Consider the following 19,066-nt stretch of genomic DNA (forward strand, 5'->3'; position numbering starts at 1 on the left):
ATCCTGTTGTTGATGTTGTTTTTTCTATAGCCAACCATTTCATCTGACTCCCTTTGGACCATCACCTGAGAAGATAATGAGGGAAATAAGATGAGAGATAGAAAGGCTAAAAAATAAGAGAGGGGGTGTCACAGTCACAGTAAAATTGCCCCCCTTGGGGTCCCCTGGGTAAGCACCAGCATTGTATATTGCAATGCCTATATATGCATATGCATGGGAAAGGATTTTGGGAGGGGTTGAAGGTGTAAGCATGGAGTGAAAGGTTTCTTTGCAGGGTATGAGAGGCTGTAGCGGGAGGAAGGGAGAAGGGAATGGGTTAACTCGATGCTCCAGCTAGGTCTGAACATAAGATGCTGACTCCAGCCCAAGGCCACAGCACACAACCGACTCTCGGCTGCCTGCCAAGAAAGACGGGGGCCTGGATTCCAACCCCAACCAGCCGTGAGAAAGGAGGATTCAGCTGAAGAGAACTGCAGGGGCTGCGAAAACCAGTGAAACAGTGAAGGCCAGAGAGTGGGAAAACAACATTCTTGCGTCCCTGAAGCCAGTGTGTTTTGGGAAAGCTGAGGAAGCTGGGGAAAGCTGGCTTGGACTGGTACAAAGAGCATAGGGGACAGAGGTCCCTGAACAAAACACCCCCAAAAGACCCCAGGACTTAAAACCCTCCAGAGAGCTAAAAAAATAGGAGATCAACAGCAGACCCTGGACAACCTGTGAACAGGACAGAATTCTCGTCCACCCTTCCCCCTCTTCTTCTGACGTTACACCCAGGGTTGGCCAGCCTCGGGTCATGCGTGTGTGAGTATGAAAGTGGGTTAGGGCTGGGGCACTAACGCTTTCTTTCTTCCTCCAAGTGATGTGGGAGCATTCCCAGCACTCACCGCTGTTATTTTATTAACAAATTTTAAAATTTAGTCACTTGGTGTGGCTCCTTCATCTCCTCCCCTAATGATCCTGCAGCCTCATCCTGATCACCTGACGCCTCAGGCAGATTGGTAACATAAATTGGGGAGGAAGAAGCTGGAAAACAGCAAGATGAAGAGAAAGAGATTAGGAAACTATAGTGAGGAGACAGAAAGAAGCTGGAAAGCAGCGGTGGAGAGCGCACCATTTTCTCCCAGACTCTATGAACTCAAGCTGTATGTGTGTGGGTGATATTATTCTTAGTAATAGAAGTATTGTAGCACATTGGAGACCCAGTCATGGACTAGGACCCCACTGTGTTAGGCACTGTACATTCACAGAACAAAAAGACAGGCCCTGCCCCAAAGAGTTTACAATCTAAGTATGGTTTTTATCCCTTCATTGAAATGGTCATCCTAGTCTGTTCCTAAAAGCAGAATATTTGAAAAGCCAAAGATCACATCTTCTGAAAATAGTATCTGATCCTGGTTTAGGTTTTTGTTAAGTGGAAAACAAGTAATAAGGCAGAAAACTCTCATAACAAGCAGACATACATGCCTGGTAACAATGGCTGATCATGTTGAACAAGTGAGAGAGACACAGGGGAAGTTCAAAAGAAATCTTAAAAAAATATAGTATCATTAGAAATCATAGGATTTGCATTGTGACAAAGTGATCTGAGGGATTTTAGTTTGTGTTTTGGGACTGATATTCTGTTCAACAAGAATTGGAACAATTGTTTTTATTGGATGCTTCCCTTTTTTTAAAATCCCCTCATGACTGATTTCTTCAGATATAAATAAAGCTTGGGAAAAAATGTGACATGTGGATGAAGGAGGAAAAATAACAGATCCAGACACCCTGGTACCACTCAGTGGCCATAGATGCCAAACACAACAAATATGTTTTACAACAAGCCTGGAGCACTAACCACCTTTCTCATGAAAGCTATATGAGGTAAGGAAAAAAACTAGCAAGCTGACTTGTACGCCTTTTTGATAAGTGCTTTTCATAAGTCCATGAAATATAGATATCAACTAAAAATGTTTCCGAGCGTCCAGAGTATGTCTGCTGTGTACACCTTGGTTTAGGGCCAAACCTTGGTCCCACAGCCTGAGAAAAAGGGTTTTGCCTGTGGGAACTGCACAGGGGCTAGGGAGAACAGAATGGCATCCAGCAACCTGCTAGGAGGGGCTCAGTCACATTGCACTGGTCTTCAACTTTAATTGCTGGATATGATGAGACCCTCCATTGTCCTGAGTGCGGTACAAATAAAGAGGAAGACAAAGCTCCTGCCCCATAGAGTTCTATATTAGAAAAGACATAACATGTGTGGATAACAAAGCAGTTGAAGGGGAGAGAGAAGGAGGCGTCATTGGGTATATATATCCCACACTGGTTCAGCAACCAAAGGGTTAATACAGGCACAGCTGGCCACTGCCAATTGGTAGTCTCCCAGCAGCTGGGAGGATAAAAGGGCTGGGAAGCAGCTGCGTGGGGCAGCTACCAGAGGAGTGAGTAGGTGGAGCTCCTGTCAGCAAACTGCTAAGGAGCCACCCAGGGAAAACATCCCAGAAAGGGACAAATGGATGTACAGGCTAGAGAGCCTGCAGAGACCAGAGGAAGGTAGGAAGGAGCTCAAGGCACTGTCAGAGTTGGTGAATGCTGATCCTGCTTGTCTAGCCTGGGGACCTGTCCTGAGCAGGAACCTAGTGGAGTAGGTGAGTGTGGGATCCCCTAACACCTGATGGACTTGAGAACAGAGAGGGCTTCAGATTCCTGAGCACCAGGGACAGACGGACAGACAGACAGTGCTGCTGAGCTGGGGCCATGTCCTGCTTGGCCAGGAGGGGCACCATTGTGCTGACACTCTCTCACAGGAAGGTAACAGTAGTAGGATCATGCAATTACCTAACTAGTTATGTGAACTTCTTAATGGTTCAAATCAAGATTACAATCCAGAAACTCATAAAAGCAAGAAAGTCTATGGTTTAGGTTAAAGAGTATAGGTGAAATTCTGGCCTTCTTGAAACCAGTGGCAAAACTCCTAGTGACTTCAACGGAGCCAGGATTTCATCCTGTATTCTGAACTCAGCTGTTGAACTTCCTGATTTGAGAACAGCATTTCTCCAGCTGGCCCCTGGTCTATGAAGCATTTGCTGGTGGTCTGGGGAAAGCAGGCTAGCCAGAGGGTGCTGAGTCCTCCTCTGTATTTCCTGCTTCTAAGTTGTATTTAAACCAGCAGATGCATTAATTACTTTCCTAATGCCACTTTACTATGTAAGCTGTTGCTGTAGTTGTCATAGGGATGTTATGCAATTATGCAATCACAAATACAAGGTCTGTGAAACAACCTGTGTACTAAAATGACTTCTACCCTGTGAAAGTGTCAGAACCCCTGTGCCAGAAATAAAAAGGTGAAGGTTAGCATACATTTTTACAACTACTGGTTGTTTGGGGTTTTTTTAGACTGGCAGGAGGTTATGTTAATGTCTGAAATTTCTTTTGGCTCCCTTTAGCGGGGAAAAGAATCCTGGATGCCCAAAGAGCTGGTGGAAAAAATAAATACTGTGAGTAGCATTGTTAATTGGCCAAATTCTGACTGATAAGAGGCCAAATGATTTGCTGTGTGCAGAGACCTGCAGCCATTTTTACTCAAACCCAAGGACCAGACCAGAGTAACAGATGTGTGTATCTAGATGCACATTATGAAGTGGAATGGTTTGCCTAGGGACTGTGTGAATAGGACTTTGCAGGGCCTGTCACTAAGGAGTCAAGTACACTGGATTTCATTCAACACTGCTACCTTTTGGCACAGTATTCTCAAGGTTCACTCCTTTCTCCTATTCCTCATGCTCTTGGGTGGACCACATGGGACATTTTTATTTTGGTAGATTCTGATTCTAATTACTTGATGGACAGCAGCGTTGGGTATGTGGTAGGTTTTTTTTGTTTGTTTGTTTTTTGAGTATACATGACACTCCTGGCAGAATTTGGCCTTGGATAATAATTTCAGTTTTACATTGCAGCAGAGCCTGTAATATGTGGCAGTGCAGGAAGAACCACTGTTGTACTACCATTTAAGAAAATGCAGCACAAGTTCTTCTTTCCCCACACATGGGGGTTGAGACATCAGCACTGACTGGTGCACAGGTGTGGGACCATGGACCCTGTTCCCTACCCTCTCCTTTGATTTTTTTAAAATAGATAAGTGGTGAGAATACATTCATCCACATCAGCAACAGAATTTTTAGAAAGCTACCCGCTCAGCACTATTTATGCTCATAGTATTTTGTATCAAGATCACATACAGTGGCTCAGATTTGCCTCAGTTATTCAGACTAAATCGAGAGCAACTCCCTTTAAGTGAAGTAACTTCTGATTTAGAACACTGTTAATGTTAACAGAACATAGTCCTTTGTCTACTTGATTTAGTCATCAGCAACATAAGAGATTTCTAAGTATCAAATTAGCCACCAGAGGGAGTTTACCCAGTCCCAAAATATTAAAGAAACACACTGAAATTACAAGATGAAATAAGGAACATTTTTAGACCAAACTTTTCAAAAGGAGGCTTATGTTATACCTACCAAATCAGAGGACAAGAGTGCAAACAGTTACACAGGTTGTGAGCACGATTTGTGTGTGTGTGATTCCAGGTGCAAGTTAAACATTATTTTTGAAAATGTGGCCTTATCTATTGACTTCATAGTGCAATCCATTGTCTGTACCTGTTTTGACATGCATGTTTAGGATAACAGTCTAATGTAGATGTTCATTTGTTTTTGTTTTTTCCTTCTTGAAGCAATGTCCTTTGACTGAATTTGTCAAGAAGTAGCACATGTATTAAAAGTGTTTTGTTTTGGGGGTTTTTTAAAGTTGTATTAAGTCAGCAGAGGCACAAGAGGAAAAATCCATATAAAATATTCTGGATGGTACTTTAGGATTTTAATGACAAAACATGGATTGCATGTCCAAAATAGTGTGTTCTTCACTCTTTGGAGCTCCAATTAACAGTATGAGAATTTCCATAATGCTGATGGTTCCTTTAAAATATGTGGCTTGTCAATATTCTTTGGGCTTCCAACCAGAAAAGCCACATTGCATGCTCATCGTACTCCGTGCCTAATAATAATCATATTTTCCTTTTGGTTTTTTTCTGGGTATTCTAATGTCTGGAGCTAATGAACAGCCAACACTTCAGAATCATGAAATCGGATAACCAGATTGACTGTTTCTTCATCCGACAAAAGCCCCTGTGAATACTTGTATTAAAGTAGAAACTGTTCCTTAACTCAAGATATTAAACACCAGAAAAAAATGTTTTCACAGGAGTTACATTAGGAATGAATTTGACCCAAGGTATTAAAACTGATTATTCTGTACTGAAAGCTGTAGCTATGCAATACCTATTAATCCTATATTGAACTTGAGCTAATATTTTAGGATGAAGAATGTGGGGGAAAAAAGTTTGGATTCCTCACCTCCCCACCCCCAAGCCCACACACTGCTTTGTAACATCCGTGTGCCACTGTACTTATTTCCCAGCCAGACTAGAAGTGCCAAAACATGCCCCCCTACTTCCCACCCCAAAAGAAACATCCTGTTCTCTGGGTATTTTCATTGCAGTTGGGAGGAGGAAGTAATCAGAGTCTAATCTCAGCAGATTTCCAGCTCTAGCTTGCAGGCCAAGAGGTATGCATAATTCAGATAGTCTGGTTAAGCATCCAAACTGAACTGACTTTCCATAGCGTTAAACTCAGTCTATTACTATTCAGCATTTTCTGTCATAGTTGGGCCTGCATGGATAGCTGTGCCCATGGTCTATGGGGAAGTGTGTCTTTAAACTATTTACACTATCCACTTACTAGGATGGTGGGGTGGGTGACAAATGTGTCTTAACAGAAGCCCCTGGGTTGCTATCAGGATTTAAGGCAAAGTCTTGCTACTTAATATGTTAATGATACCTAACTTTTTTTTATATAGCACTTTTAATCAGTCTCTCAAAGTGCTTTACAAAGAAGATGATATTCCCATTTTACAGCTGCTAAAGTGAGATTATATTACTATGAGAACTGTTTTATTCCCCAAATTTTGTGCATGCAAATTTATCTTAAGGGTGCATTCATGTATTTTTTTTAATGTAATACCTCAGAATAAAAAGCAGTCCCCTCTGTTCCAAAGCAAGCCACCACACAGCCTCTCAAACCTGCCCTCTAGCTGCCTTCGTTCATATTTAACTACCTGTCCAATTCTCACGATCACCAAACTTGCCCTTTAACCTGTCTGTCCCACTCCTGGTCACTCAGGCTCATTTTCACCTTTAGGCCTCTAGCCTACTGATAGCTGAACTGCAGAATCAGAAGCAAGTAGGAAGCTGATTGCTTGTCTACACCTTTGGCTATACCAAGAAGTTCTGTGCTCACCTGCTGGCTTGCTGGATAATCACTTAGGTACCTAGATGAAAGTTAAACACTGAATTAAGTACTTAAACTGAAAAATAGGCATCTAAATAGTTTGATAATTTCTTGTCATTATTAATTATTTGTCATTAGGAACAGTTCCCTCAAAAAAATATTGAGGGAGAAATAATCACTGATCTAAGAGGCTTACAATCTAAGGGCTTGATTTTTAGGGAGTTTGTAGGCATCATGCATGTGAACTACAACATGTTTATATGAATACTTCATTTGTTTACAGATGCAATTTCAGTGGATGCCTACCTAGCCATGTTCAAGTGCAAATCAGGGATTTGTGTGAAAGATTATCATATCCACTATCTAAGCAGCTTGGAGGAGGGCATGGATCAGAATTCACATCACACTCCCCGTCAGTACGTGGCCCAAGCCGGGCAAGCTAATGAACAACCAGCAGACCAAATTTGGTGATGAATCCTGGTCACATGCCACCTGAGGCACTTGTGCATATGCCAAGAATAGCTTGGAATAAATATAGGAACACACAAATTGCCATATCAAAACAGAACAATGGCCCATCTACACTGGCCAGTCAGAAGGAGTAATCCCCCATAATGGACAGTTCTGAAATAACCTGACTATAGGGTAAATTTCTTTCTAATCCAAGGCAGTTGGTAGCTGACATATATTCTGGAATCTAGGGTTTAAGGGCCCTTATACATTTTTATCATCAAACTATAACTGGATGATACTCATACAGATGTCTAATCCTTTTCAAATCTTCATTCATCCATCCAGTTATTATAGTGGCACCTAGAACTGTAATATCTAAGTGCCTAAAGATTATTGAGCAGAAGAGCTTAAGTAGGCTGAATACTACAAAACAAAGTTTGTGAACACTTGTGTTTTAATTCTGAGCAGGACCAGACATTCACAAATATACATTATCAGGAGTGTTGTAAGCAAGACACAGTAAGCAATTCTTACTCTACTCTGTGCTGGTTAGGCCTCAACTGGAGTATTGTGTCCAGTTCTGGGCACCACATTTCAGGAAAGATGTGGACAAATGGGAGACAGTCTAGAGAAGAGCAACAAAAATGATTAAAGGTCTAGAAAACATGACCTATGAGGGAAGACTGACAAAAATCTTGGATTTGTTTTCTCTGAAGTAGAAAAGACTGAGTGGGGATGTTAATTTTCAAGCACATAAAAGGTTGTTACAAGGAGAAGGGAGAAAACTTGCTTGCCTTAGCCTCTGAAGATAGGAGAAGAAGCAATGGGCTTCAATTACAGCCAGGGTGGTTGGGTTAGACATTAGGAAAACCTTCCTGTCAGGGTTGTTAAGCACTGAAATAAACTGTCTAGGGAGGCTGTGTAATCACCATCATTGGAGATTTTTAAGAGACAGTTAGACAAACATCTGTCATGGATGGTCTAGATAATACTTAGTCCTGCCATGAGTGTGGGGGACTGGACTAGATAACCTCTTGAGGTTCCTTCCAGTCCTAAGATTCTATGAAATGCTCCCACAAGCAGGTTGTTCATACATATAAATATTTGAGGTTTGACTCTTCTTCATAAGAATACCCATACTCACACATGGTCTTTGTTATTTACTATTTATTTCCTGTTCGTCATTATTTCCTATCCTCCCCTTTAAAAAAGTACCATCCAATTAGGGAGCCAAAACAAAACTATGTGACTGAGGCAACCAGTCACATCCCATGAATAACCAAATAAATAGTTGAAGTGAACAGCTTGTGACTGAAAATTGTTTGTGTTAACTAATTGGTGAATAACTCCAAATCATAAATATTTTTGCAGAAACCAAGCTTGTTTTGCAAATGATTCACAAATAGAAGGGCTATGTTTTCTGGATAATTCATTCACAATTGGTAATTCAGAACAGCTGAGATAAAATCTTGGCATAATTTATGCCATACCTTAGTTATGCCTTGACTCTTTAAAATCCATTAATCAATTTTAAATATTACCTTTTTAATTTCAGTGGGTGACATCTTGTACTTATGAGAGAGGGTAAAAATGTTTTATTGTTGTAGATTAATTTTTCAACTGAGTGTTTTATAATCTTATCCAACAGGAAGCAGGAGGTTTCTCTTCCTTCTTTCATTTTTCATCTGTACAACTGTAAACTGCTACAAGGAATTGAGATGCTGGTTTGCTAACTTCAAGCTGATGCATCATTTTATTGGGAGCCACTTTTTCTTCCTGTATTGGTCACAAGACAAAGTCATCACAGTAATTTTTGTAATATACTAGGAAACTTGTTTCCTGAGCCTTTTGAACTTTTAAATTTTCTCCCTCACTTTCTCTCCACAGTATTACCAACAGCTATTTTGGTACAGAACTGTAGATTTTCAGTAATCTAACTGGGGCTAAGAACCTATATTATATTACTTGAGGAAGGATTAAAAGAACTAAAGAGAGAGCCTGGATAAGTTGGAACATAACAGTCTATAACTGGGGTGGCCAAACCTCTGAGCCACGTATGTAGAGACCTGACAAATTCACAGCCATGAAGAATGCATCACAGACCGTGAAATCTGGTGTCTTGTGTGATTTTACTCTATACAATACAGTTTTCATGCGGGAGACCAGGTTTCTTAAATTGGGGGCCTGACAAAAAAGGGAGTTGCAGGGGAGGGAGGGAGGTCATAAGGTTATTATAGGGAGGTTGCAGTATTGCCACCCTTCTGTGGTGCCTTCAGAGCTGAGCAGCCAGAGACTGGTAGCTGTTGGCCGGGAACCCAGCTCTACAGAAGTAAAGGTGGCAATACCATACCATGCCGTCCTTACTTCTGTGGTGGCAGCTCTGCCTTCAGAGCTGGGCTCCTGGCCAGCAGCTGCCGCTCTCCAGCTGCCCAGCTGTGAAGGCAGCGCTGCCACCAGCAACACAGAAGTAAGTGTAGCAGTACTGCAATCCTCCCCGCAATAACCTTGCGACACACACACACCTCCCTTTTGGGTCAGGACCCCTAAATTACAACACTGTGAAATTTCAGACTTAAGTATATGAAATTTGATTTCTAAAATCCTATGACCATGAAATTGAACAAAATGGACTATGAATTTGATAGGGCCCTATGCATATGACAATCTTCAGAAGTTTGAGAGCTGGGGCATACCTGCCAGGGCTTGGAGCTTCAGCTGCTTTTGCTGCTGTCTCTCCCCAAGGAGCTAAAGCAGAGACCCCTCCCGGCTGTTTGTCATTGCCTCTCCACACAGAGCTAACACCTGGGAGCTGAAGGGAGAGCCTGCTGAGGGAAAGAGGGGGAGTGTGCCTGGGGGCATGTGACTCAAGCTGTTGGGAAGGCCGAACCTTTACATTATGCCCCTCCCCAACACTTACAGGCAGCAGTTGTCTCTGGAAGAAGTCCCTAGCCCCACCATCCCACTGCAGGGCAGAAGCCCTGAGCTCCGCCCCCAGTCTGGTAGGTGGAGAATGGTGGGTGTGGAGCCGCACTTGAACTGCAAAAGAGCTGCATATGGCTCAAGAGCCGCAGTTTGGCCACCCCGGTCTAGAACTATATCAAGGGCTGAATACCAAGGGTGGAGAGTAATTACTTATGGTAATGCAGGACTGTATAATTAGAAATAACTGCCTGAAATTAAGAAAATGACAATTTAGGTTGAACATCAGGGGAAAAACTGCCTGACTCTGTGATGTATTGAGCCCTCATTCTCCAGGTAGATGTGCCACCATAGATACCTGTACCCCCATGGAATCCCACTGACATCAGTGAGACTTTGTTCCTGCTAGTTCATTACAGAATCAGGCCTTTAATTATATTCTCCCAAGAGAGGTGCCAGAAACCACATCTATGAGCACACTTAATACTAGACTGATCAAAGCAACAGCAAACTTACTGTGGGAAACATGTAGTAGGAGGGCGGAGGACTGCATGAGCCAATATGCTTTTTTCCATATCTAATTTCTATGATTGTGAGTTCGAGTTGACAAAAAGTTCTTAAATCTTTTTCTGATGTCAAATGAATCATGACAAGACTTTTCTAAAGTTTTCATCTCTTTATCAGTGGACTCCCATTCTGATAAGCCTACATATTGCTCTAAGAACTTTCTCTTGAGGCTGTCTGTTTTCTTCCTGGGTATCTTAAGAATGTGCTTATTAATTAATTTAGACAGTATATTAATTGCTTTCTCAAAACTCCCCAGAGATCCTTGTTTTTCACCTTCAATGTGTTTAGCATTTGCTATCAGTTGCAGTGATACACAAAATGCACAATCATGTTTAGGTTTAGTTGTAAACATGTTAGTTCAAGCTTTGTTTAAAAAAAAAAAAAGGCAACATTGCAAACACATCAGAAAATGACTTGTAGAAAATTGAGTAAGGGTGCTCGGTGCTCAAGTGGCTTTATTGCCAGTTTTTCCTTTTGCAGTACTATTCCTTAGAGACCTGCAAGTTTGCACACTGATTTTGGGGGAAATTGTAACCAACTGTAATTTAATAAGCTAATGTTATTTGGTGGCAATTGATGATGATGACAATTTTTCATTTTTCCTGCTTATTTTTTGCTCTGTCTGCCTATAATGCAGACAGATGCCTCAAGTCAGCTTATGGCAAAATTGTAAAGGATACAAATCACAACAGCATTTGAGTTGCAAAACTTAGCATTAAAGCAATTATTGCTTCCTACTGTGTATGTTCAGGGAAAATGTGCTTTTACATACCTGTAGCTCATATAAATTCACAAACAGAAAAAATCTAAATGGATATCAAATTATGCTTTGAGAAATAGTTGGAAACCCTTGAAGCAAAACATTCGCCTTTGGCTCCTCAGATGCCTGGATACGAGAATATTTTGACTGATTCCTGTTTGTTGTTTGGGTTTTTGTTAGTCAAGAGGAGGCTGCATGTTGGGGTTGTAGGCGAGGGCCTTCACTTTTTTTTTTTTTTTTCCAAGTCAACTCAGAATTATGTTAACCTTGTCTCCACAGCTCTACTAGTTAAATATCCAGTCTCTTTAGACTGTTGTGGTCAAAATTTGATCTTGATTCTTTATCTCTAATAGCCCAAACTCGGCTGAATTATTCAGCCAATCACTTAAACATGTGCTTACGTCCCATTGGTTTCAACAGGTGTTTAAAGTTAAGCATGTGTTTACTTGAATGAGAGCCTCAAAGGGTATGTCTACAATGCAATTAAACCCAGGTGACTCAGACTCATGGAACTCAAGATAAGGGGCTGTTTAACTTCAGGGTAGATGTTCAGGTTTGGGCTGCAGCTCAAGCTCTAAGACCCTATACTCTCTTGAGGGGGCCAGAGCTAGGGCTGAAGTCTGAATGTCTACTGAGCAATTTTACAGTCCCAGAGCCTGAGCCCCCATGAACCTGAGTCAGCTGACAGAGGCCAGCCATGGGTTTTTATCCCCACATAGATGTACCCCTTGAGGAAGGATGGTTTCATGATTATGGCATCAGACTGACTCAGAATCATCTGGGTTCTCTTTCCAGCTCTGCCACAAACTTCCTTTGTAACTTTGGGCAAGTCACTTTATCCTGCAGTGCCTCAATTGCCAGCCTGTAAAATGGGGATAATTTTCCCTACTTCCAAGGGGTTAAAGGATTAATTCTTTAATATTCATGAGGGGCCCAGGTAGTACAGGGATGAGGTCCATAGGAAAGACTAAAAACAAAGGTTGTGAACAATTGTTGCAGTTCTTCGGAGAGGTGTGTTCGGTGAGCAGCATGCCAATCTAGAGTGTGTTCATGCAGGTAAGAGTGATGGAAACTTCCCCATGGCCTCTTGCAAAGTCTATGCAACACTAAAGGCCATGGCTTATTTTTTTGCTTTTTAAGTTACCACACTCTGCTTCTCCCCCCCCCCCTTAGCTCCCCACAATTCGGACACAAATCTTCGATAGTGTAAGCTGGAGCTATCTTGAAGCTGCAGCATGTACTCCTCTCTGCACCTGGTCACCTCTGTCAGAGTGCTGGAGGGCAAGACCATGACCAGACCCTTCTCCACGCTCTCAGAGGCTATTGCTGCTGCTGCCAATAGTGTTTCTAAAGTCTTTGCACTCAGAAAGGCACATGAAACTCACTGTGTCTGGCCCCTAAATGGGTGTGCAAAGGAGCCTGTCTTTTATCTACTCATGCAGGACCAGATGCAATCATGCCTTTGATCTTTATGCACCTTTTGCATCTGGGCTCAACAAGTGTCAATTGGTATAAAGATGTAGTTGTTCTTTAGTAAAAGTCCACAGATAAGTAAAATGCATTTTTGTTTCTAGAGTATGGCAAGGCCACTATACTGAGCCAGGGGAATAAGCTGACTCCAAAAATACTCAAGCATTGGCATGATGACAGAATTGTGATAGATCTGCAAAGGGGGGACTACAACTCCCATCAGCCCCTTCCCCACTGCACTTCCCTTACCCCTGGCCTGATAAAGGGAAAGATCCTGAACCAAGAAGTGGCCAGGGTCCGTTTGGAGACAGTGGCTGTATGGCAAGTGAAGAGATGGAGGGAAGGTGAAGCAGCAGCTGCATGGCAAGCCAGGGGCTGGAAAGAAGCTGCAAACAGGAAGGGATGCAGACCTGTGTGTGGAACAGGCTCTGAGTGACAGACGCTACAGTGGCTTGCAGGTCAGTTGAGACTTATGGGGAAGCTGCAAGACCTATTGAGTTCTGGGAGCCAGTGCAGAGACCCTAAAGAGAGATTAACTGAGCCTGGCTTGGAAACCCACAAGCTCCAGTTTGAATAGCGACTGGACTGGAGAGGGCACTCCAGACACTAGCCCTAAAGCGCCTGACTCTTGATTGGAGTGTCCCCAGGGGCCCAAACATTTACCGCTATCACTCACTGTGAACTGTAAGTGTTTAAGCCTCTGTATCTAGGCTCTTCCTAACCTTTCCCTTTCCTACCAGCCCTAGCAAAATAACCTTTTCCCTTATCCTTGTATCTGAATGGTTATTGGGATCCACCAGGACTAGAATCTAAAGACCTAGTTACTGAAGCATCTAGAGCACTCACCTCTGAGTTGTGGTGCAACTGGAACGCTACTGGCACCCTAAGCGTTTAGTGTATTCTGGCACAGAGGAGCAGCAGCAATAATGAGTGTTGCCAAGGATTAGATCATGGTGGAGAAGGCAGGGTGGTGATTGTGGATGTTTTTGCTGCCATTTTTACCCTGCCATTTGCTCCACCCACGCCTCCTGCCTAATTGTTCCCTTTGTATCCTTCTCATAGGCCCATCTTTCTTTTATGGTGCTCCTTACACCTCTAGAATATTCCAAATAACCATTGCTCTTCATTCCACTCCCTCCTTAAAATGTGCTGCTTCATCCAAGCATTTCAGTGATTATCTATGTCAGAAACAAATGTCTTAGAATAATTTGACTACAAAACCCACCCACCAAAATTCTGAACCTTCATCTGATTTACTGGTGTCTCATTAGGGCCTATTACAGTTGGCTGAAATTTTTCTGTTGAAACTGGTTTTTGATTAAACAAATTTTGTGGGAAAAAGTATCTACTTGCAGAAAACTTCCCTTTTTTTATGGACACCCCAAAATTGAAATATTTCAGATGAAAACAGAACTTTGGGGTGTTTGGTCATTCTTCATATTCAAATTTCCACTAAAAATGAAACACTTTTTGACCTGCTCTAGTCTGTACTGCATTGAAGACTACTCTACAGCTAGTTCCTGATATAGCAGCAAAGAAAATTCCCTATATCTCTACGTATCTGGAGGAGCTAAGATGGCAAAATATGCAGTCATAGCAGCCTAGACAGAGGGCAGCTGACCAGTGGCAGTGGAAAGGTGAAACCCATCCTCTATTAGGGATTGTCAAATTAGGATGTGACACTGCACCCCATATTCTTGATCGTGATATTATTCTGATATGATTATGGCATAATCATGATGCATTTTGTAAAAGATATGTCATGTCAAGTGTCTATGGAAAAGTTCATAGATACTAAGGTCAGAAGGGACCATTATGATCATCTAGTCCAACCTCCTGAACAACGCAGGCCACAGAATCTCACCCACCCACTCCTGCGAAAAACCTCTCACCCATGTCTGAGCTACTGAAGTCCTCAAATTGTGGTTTAAAGACTTCAAGGAGCAGAGAATCCTCCAGCAAGTGACCCGTGTCCCATGCTACAGAGGAAGGCGAAAAACCTCCAGGGCATCTTCCAATTTGCCCTGGACGAAAATTCCTTCCCGACCACAAATACAGCAATCAGCTAAACCCTGAGCATATGGGCAAGATTCACCAGCCAGATACTACAGAAAATTCTTTCCTGGGTAACTCAGATCCCACCCCATCTATCATCCCATCACAGGCTATTAGGCCTATTTACCATGAATATTTAAAGATCAATTAAGTTGCTGAATATGATTATCCTATTTGTATGCATGTAATATTTTTGTATCTGAAGTTATGAATATTGACTATGTATCTGCATTTCACATGCAGTCACACCTGATTGGAAGCATCTTGCCTAGTGGGTGTCAATCTAAATAGCGGGTTGTGACGGGCCCATTCAGTGTAATGGGCCATTAGTAGGATTCCGTGTCTTTCTGCGACTGCCGTGACTTCTACAGCAGCCAGTGTGGCAGACTCCAGGGCCGCCCAAGGGCTGCTCAGGTAGCCCTGGGGACAGCCACATCAGCTGCTAATTCATATCCTATCTTTCAAGTATCTAAGGCTTAGTTTGTGGTTTTGTTTATTTACTAGGTAATCTGCTTGATCTGTTTGCTATCACTTCATAATCACTTAAAATCTATCTTTTGTAGTTAATAAACTTGTATGTTTTAATCTAACCCAGTATGACTTTGACTGAAGTGTCTGGGGAAAATCTCAGCTTGGCTTAACACAAGTGTACTGTGCATATCCCTCTCCACATTGAGAGAGGGGTGGACATATTAATGAGTTTACACTGTATCCAGTGCAAGATGGTATAATTTTGGGTTCATACTCTAGAGAGGGGTACATACCTGGGGATCTGAGAAATTGGCTAGTGTCTGCTGTTGGCACTCAGGTAGCACCACCTGCTGTCGTGTTGGGTGATAACAGGGCCTGGGTGAGGCTGGCTGTGTCCCCAACACAGTTGTGTGTCTTAGAGAGGCACAGCAGTTCCCACAGCTCCCAGACTGCACCCCAGGGGAGACAACCTGTCACATAGGGCTTTTGATCTGACCAAATGGCACTAGCAAACAGTAGGTCATCTTACCCCTCTCTCATTCTGTTAGTGAAACTCTTTCCTCCTTACCCCCACTCTGTTCCTTCTAGGCAACTTGAAATAGTTTTGGATGGAAGAATAAAGATAAGTCAGTAAACCAATACAAACAGATAACTCTATTAAAAGGTCAAAAAGAAAGTCCAACAAAATGAGTTGCTACTGCTACCACCTTCTTTAAAGACCAGACAAGTCTACATATGAATCTATAACCAGACTGACCACTTTTTACTAGCAGTACCTTCTTAATTCAACATCCTAGAAAACAATAAAAACAAATGTTTGTTTCATTGATATACTGTCAAAAATACAACAATTCACCCCTCTCTCATAAAGTATGTGCTAAAATTGATTAGTAAATTACTATAAACCTTCATAACTCCAGTGGGACCAACTACAGATCTGACATACTATCTTTGCATTCTTTGAAAGCAGGAAGTCTAGCAGGTTGAAACCCTAAAGGAATTGGAGTAACAGAAAGCTATTACACTGTAAAAGAATGAGATTAGACCCCACTTAATTTTGAAAATCCATTCTATTTTAGGTCTTTTACCATGTGTTGCAAAACCTTGCCATCATATCTGGTCCAACCCCAATGACTTTAACGCAGTTGCACCACAAGTTGCTGAGGGCAGTCTGGTGCTTTAATAAAAGGATACAAAAGGATGAAGACTTACGCATGTAAAGGGTGAAATTCACCCCTGTGCAGAGGGCCAGCACAAGACCTATTCATCACTTAAATTCTATATAGGGTGTGACAGTTTGGGACACAGAAACGCCATTGTGACTGCCAACTGATGTGCTGGGACTACCTCTGAGCCCATTTTCCCTGCCAGCTTGGGACTTCAGTACCCTGCCTTGTTGAGCCAGACACACTAGCCTGCTACAAACACAGGCCCAGGTCTGAACCACATCCCCCAAAAGCTGCAGGATTAACTGAAAATAGCTTAAGAATTGCTCCTGTCTAACACCCAGATATCCAGTTTCCAATGGGATCCAAACCCCAAATAAATCCATTTTACTCTGTAAAAAGCTTATACAGGGAAAACTCAAATTTCTCGCCCTCTATAACACAGAGCGAGAGATGCACAGCTGTTTGTTCCCCCAGGAATTAATTACTTGCTCTGGGTTAATAAGTAAAAAGTGATTTTATTAAATATAAAAAGTAGGATTTAGTGGTTCCACGTAATAACAGACAGAACAAAGTAAGTTACCAAGCAAAATAAAACAAAACTCGCAAGTCTGAGCCTAATACAGTAGGAAACTAAATGCAGATAAATCTCACCCTCAGAGATGTTCTGATAAGCTATTTTACAGACTAGACTTCCTCCTAACCCCCGTAGTTACTGTCCTTTGTTCCAGGTTTTTTTTCAGGCATCTCTCGAGGTGGAAAGGTTATCTTTTTGAGCCAGCTGAAGACAAAATGCAGGGGCTTCCAGGGCCTTATATAGTCTTTCTCTTGTGCAACATCACAGCCACAAGATGGGGTCTCTAGCCACCTGGGCAAGTCACATGTCTATGAATGATTCAGCTTTTTGCAGGCTGACGCCATTGTTTACATGTTAGTTTGAGCGTTTCCAGGAAAGCTCAGATGTGGATTGGCCTCTCTCAAAGTCCACTGTTAAGTACTCCCAATTACTTGAATAACCCCTTCACGCTATGTTGACAAAATCTGTCTTATGTGCTTCCTACAGCAAACACTTTAAATACAAGCACAGAGCCAATGCTCATAACTTCAGATATAAAAATGATACATGCATACAAATAGGATGAATATATTCAGTAGCTCATAACCTTTGCAAAGATGTTACATAAAACACATTCAAGTTATATCATATTTATACTAATAAGCATATTTCTATAAAGCATTATGGGGTGCAACGTCACATAGGGCTTAAACTGGCCTTTAGTATTGCATAGACTTTGGGCTAGCTCTATGCACAAGTGTGAATTTTACCCAAACTAAGATGAGGACCAAATGCATAGCTGAGCAAACACTGCAATAAATAAATCTACAAACACCCATTCAAATTTGAAAATGATTTTGTTTTAGCCATGCTTACATGAACATTTGAATGACTGATGTTTTCTTTTAAAACTTTTTTCTATTGTAAATATTACAGGGCTATCATGTACATAGGTTATTGAAAACAAAAGAAAAGCCTTATCAGTCTAAGCAAGAATGGCACTATACCTACATAATAGCACAAATGCTTGTGGAAGGTGATTTCAGTGTCTCATTACAGAATATTCAGGGTAATGGCATTTTTAACTTGCACATCTTGCTAGTCTTGCTAGAAGTCCCCATGCACTCCTCCAGTCAGGGAACCTACCACATGACTTATATGAACATTACTAAGCAGCACAGCTCTAATTTTGAATATCCCAGATCAAATATTTGCAACATTGTTTTCAGTTGGGCTATCGGGACAAAAAATAATAAAACGTGGTGAATTTGAATTCTGTACATGGCTATTTCATAAGAAGAAAAAGGTTTATAGAGGTCATCTGATTAATTTATCCTATTTGTTATACTGTAGCCAGATATACCATTTTGTTTCATAATATATTATGAGCATAAACATTCATGTGGTACAATGTACATGCAATTTAACAATCAGCACTGATGCATATAATCATAAACAATTTATGTGTATTCAGAGAAAAAGCTATAATGGTCCAAAAATAGCCATCCACTAGGATTCAGCCATTCCCAGTATTTAAAATACACAGGAAAAAGTATATTGTTGTAAGATTCACCAAGTGTCCTGACAAAAGTATGGGGAATTTTGCAATCCTCCTCTGTACAAAGGTATGATCGATACACCTAATCCAGAAAAAAAAGTTGTATTATACATTTAGGACCATCATGTTATCAATTGAGGTGCTAATCGCACTCCTTGCTCAGTTATTCTCAGCTATGATTGGCATATACCATGGTAAAAAGGTTCATCCATTTTTCTGCCCCATCCTGATGCTGTTACCAGGGTGAAGCCTGGCATCCTCTCCTGATGATACCAATGCATTTGTGGGAACTGAAGCAAAGGCATACGCTGATTTGTACATTCTAAAGTATTGTATGCAGCACTAGATGCAAATGGAGAATGGTAATTCCCATTGCTTTATTTGAATGAGGCAAAAATATTACACAACTTTGTTTAAAAGTACTCCAAACTCCATGAGTGAATATGCTAATGGAATAGGGATATCTCACATTCTCATATAAAGGGTATATTAACATCTCACAGATAAATTAGAATCACTGCGCACTCACTGTCATCAAAGAATTTTTAAAAAGCATGCTGGAAAAAATTAATATTGATGTGTAAAATATGCTGTGAAATGTTCAAGGTTCAAATGGTTTTCTGGAAAAGTAACAGCTGTTCTTATATGGAACTTATATCTTAACATTAGATGTAATGCTTGTTGGCTGATTGGAAGGTGGGTTGGAAAGACACGTGTAAATATTTGTATTTTATAATTTTTCCTATGAAGGCTGACTCATAGTGGAGTCTT

At 41.5% G+C, this 19,066-nt stretch overlaps 1 long non-coding RNA gene across 1 annotated transcript; it reads left to right on the plus strand.

Annotated features, from left to right (window-relative positions):
* The first annotated feature begins 259 nt into the window (after positions 1-259).
* LOC119566640 lies at positions 260-15,132 on the plus strand. Its single transcript, XR_005225928.2, has 3 exons — positions 260-798; positions 1,697-1,860; positions 12,594-15,132. It is a non-coding gene; the product is annotated as an uncharacterized LOC119566640 (long non-coding RNA).
* The last annotated feature ends 3,934 nt before the right edge of the window (positions 15,133-19,066 follow it).

This window comes from Chelonia mydas, chromosome 5 (assembly GCF_015237465.2).
Source record: "Chelonia mydas isolate rCheMyd1 chromosome 5, rCheMyd1.pri.v2, whole genome shotgun sequence".
NCBI classification, from domain to species: Eukaryota; Metazoa; Chordata; order Testudines; family Cheloniidae; genus Chelonia; species Chelonia mydas.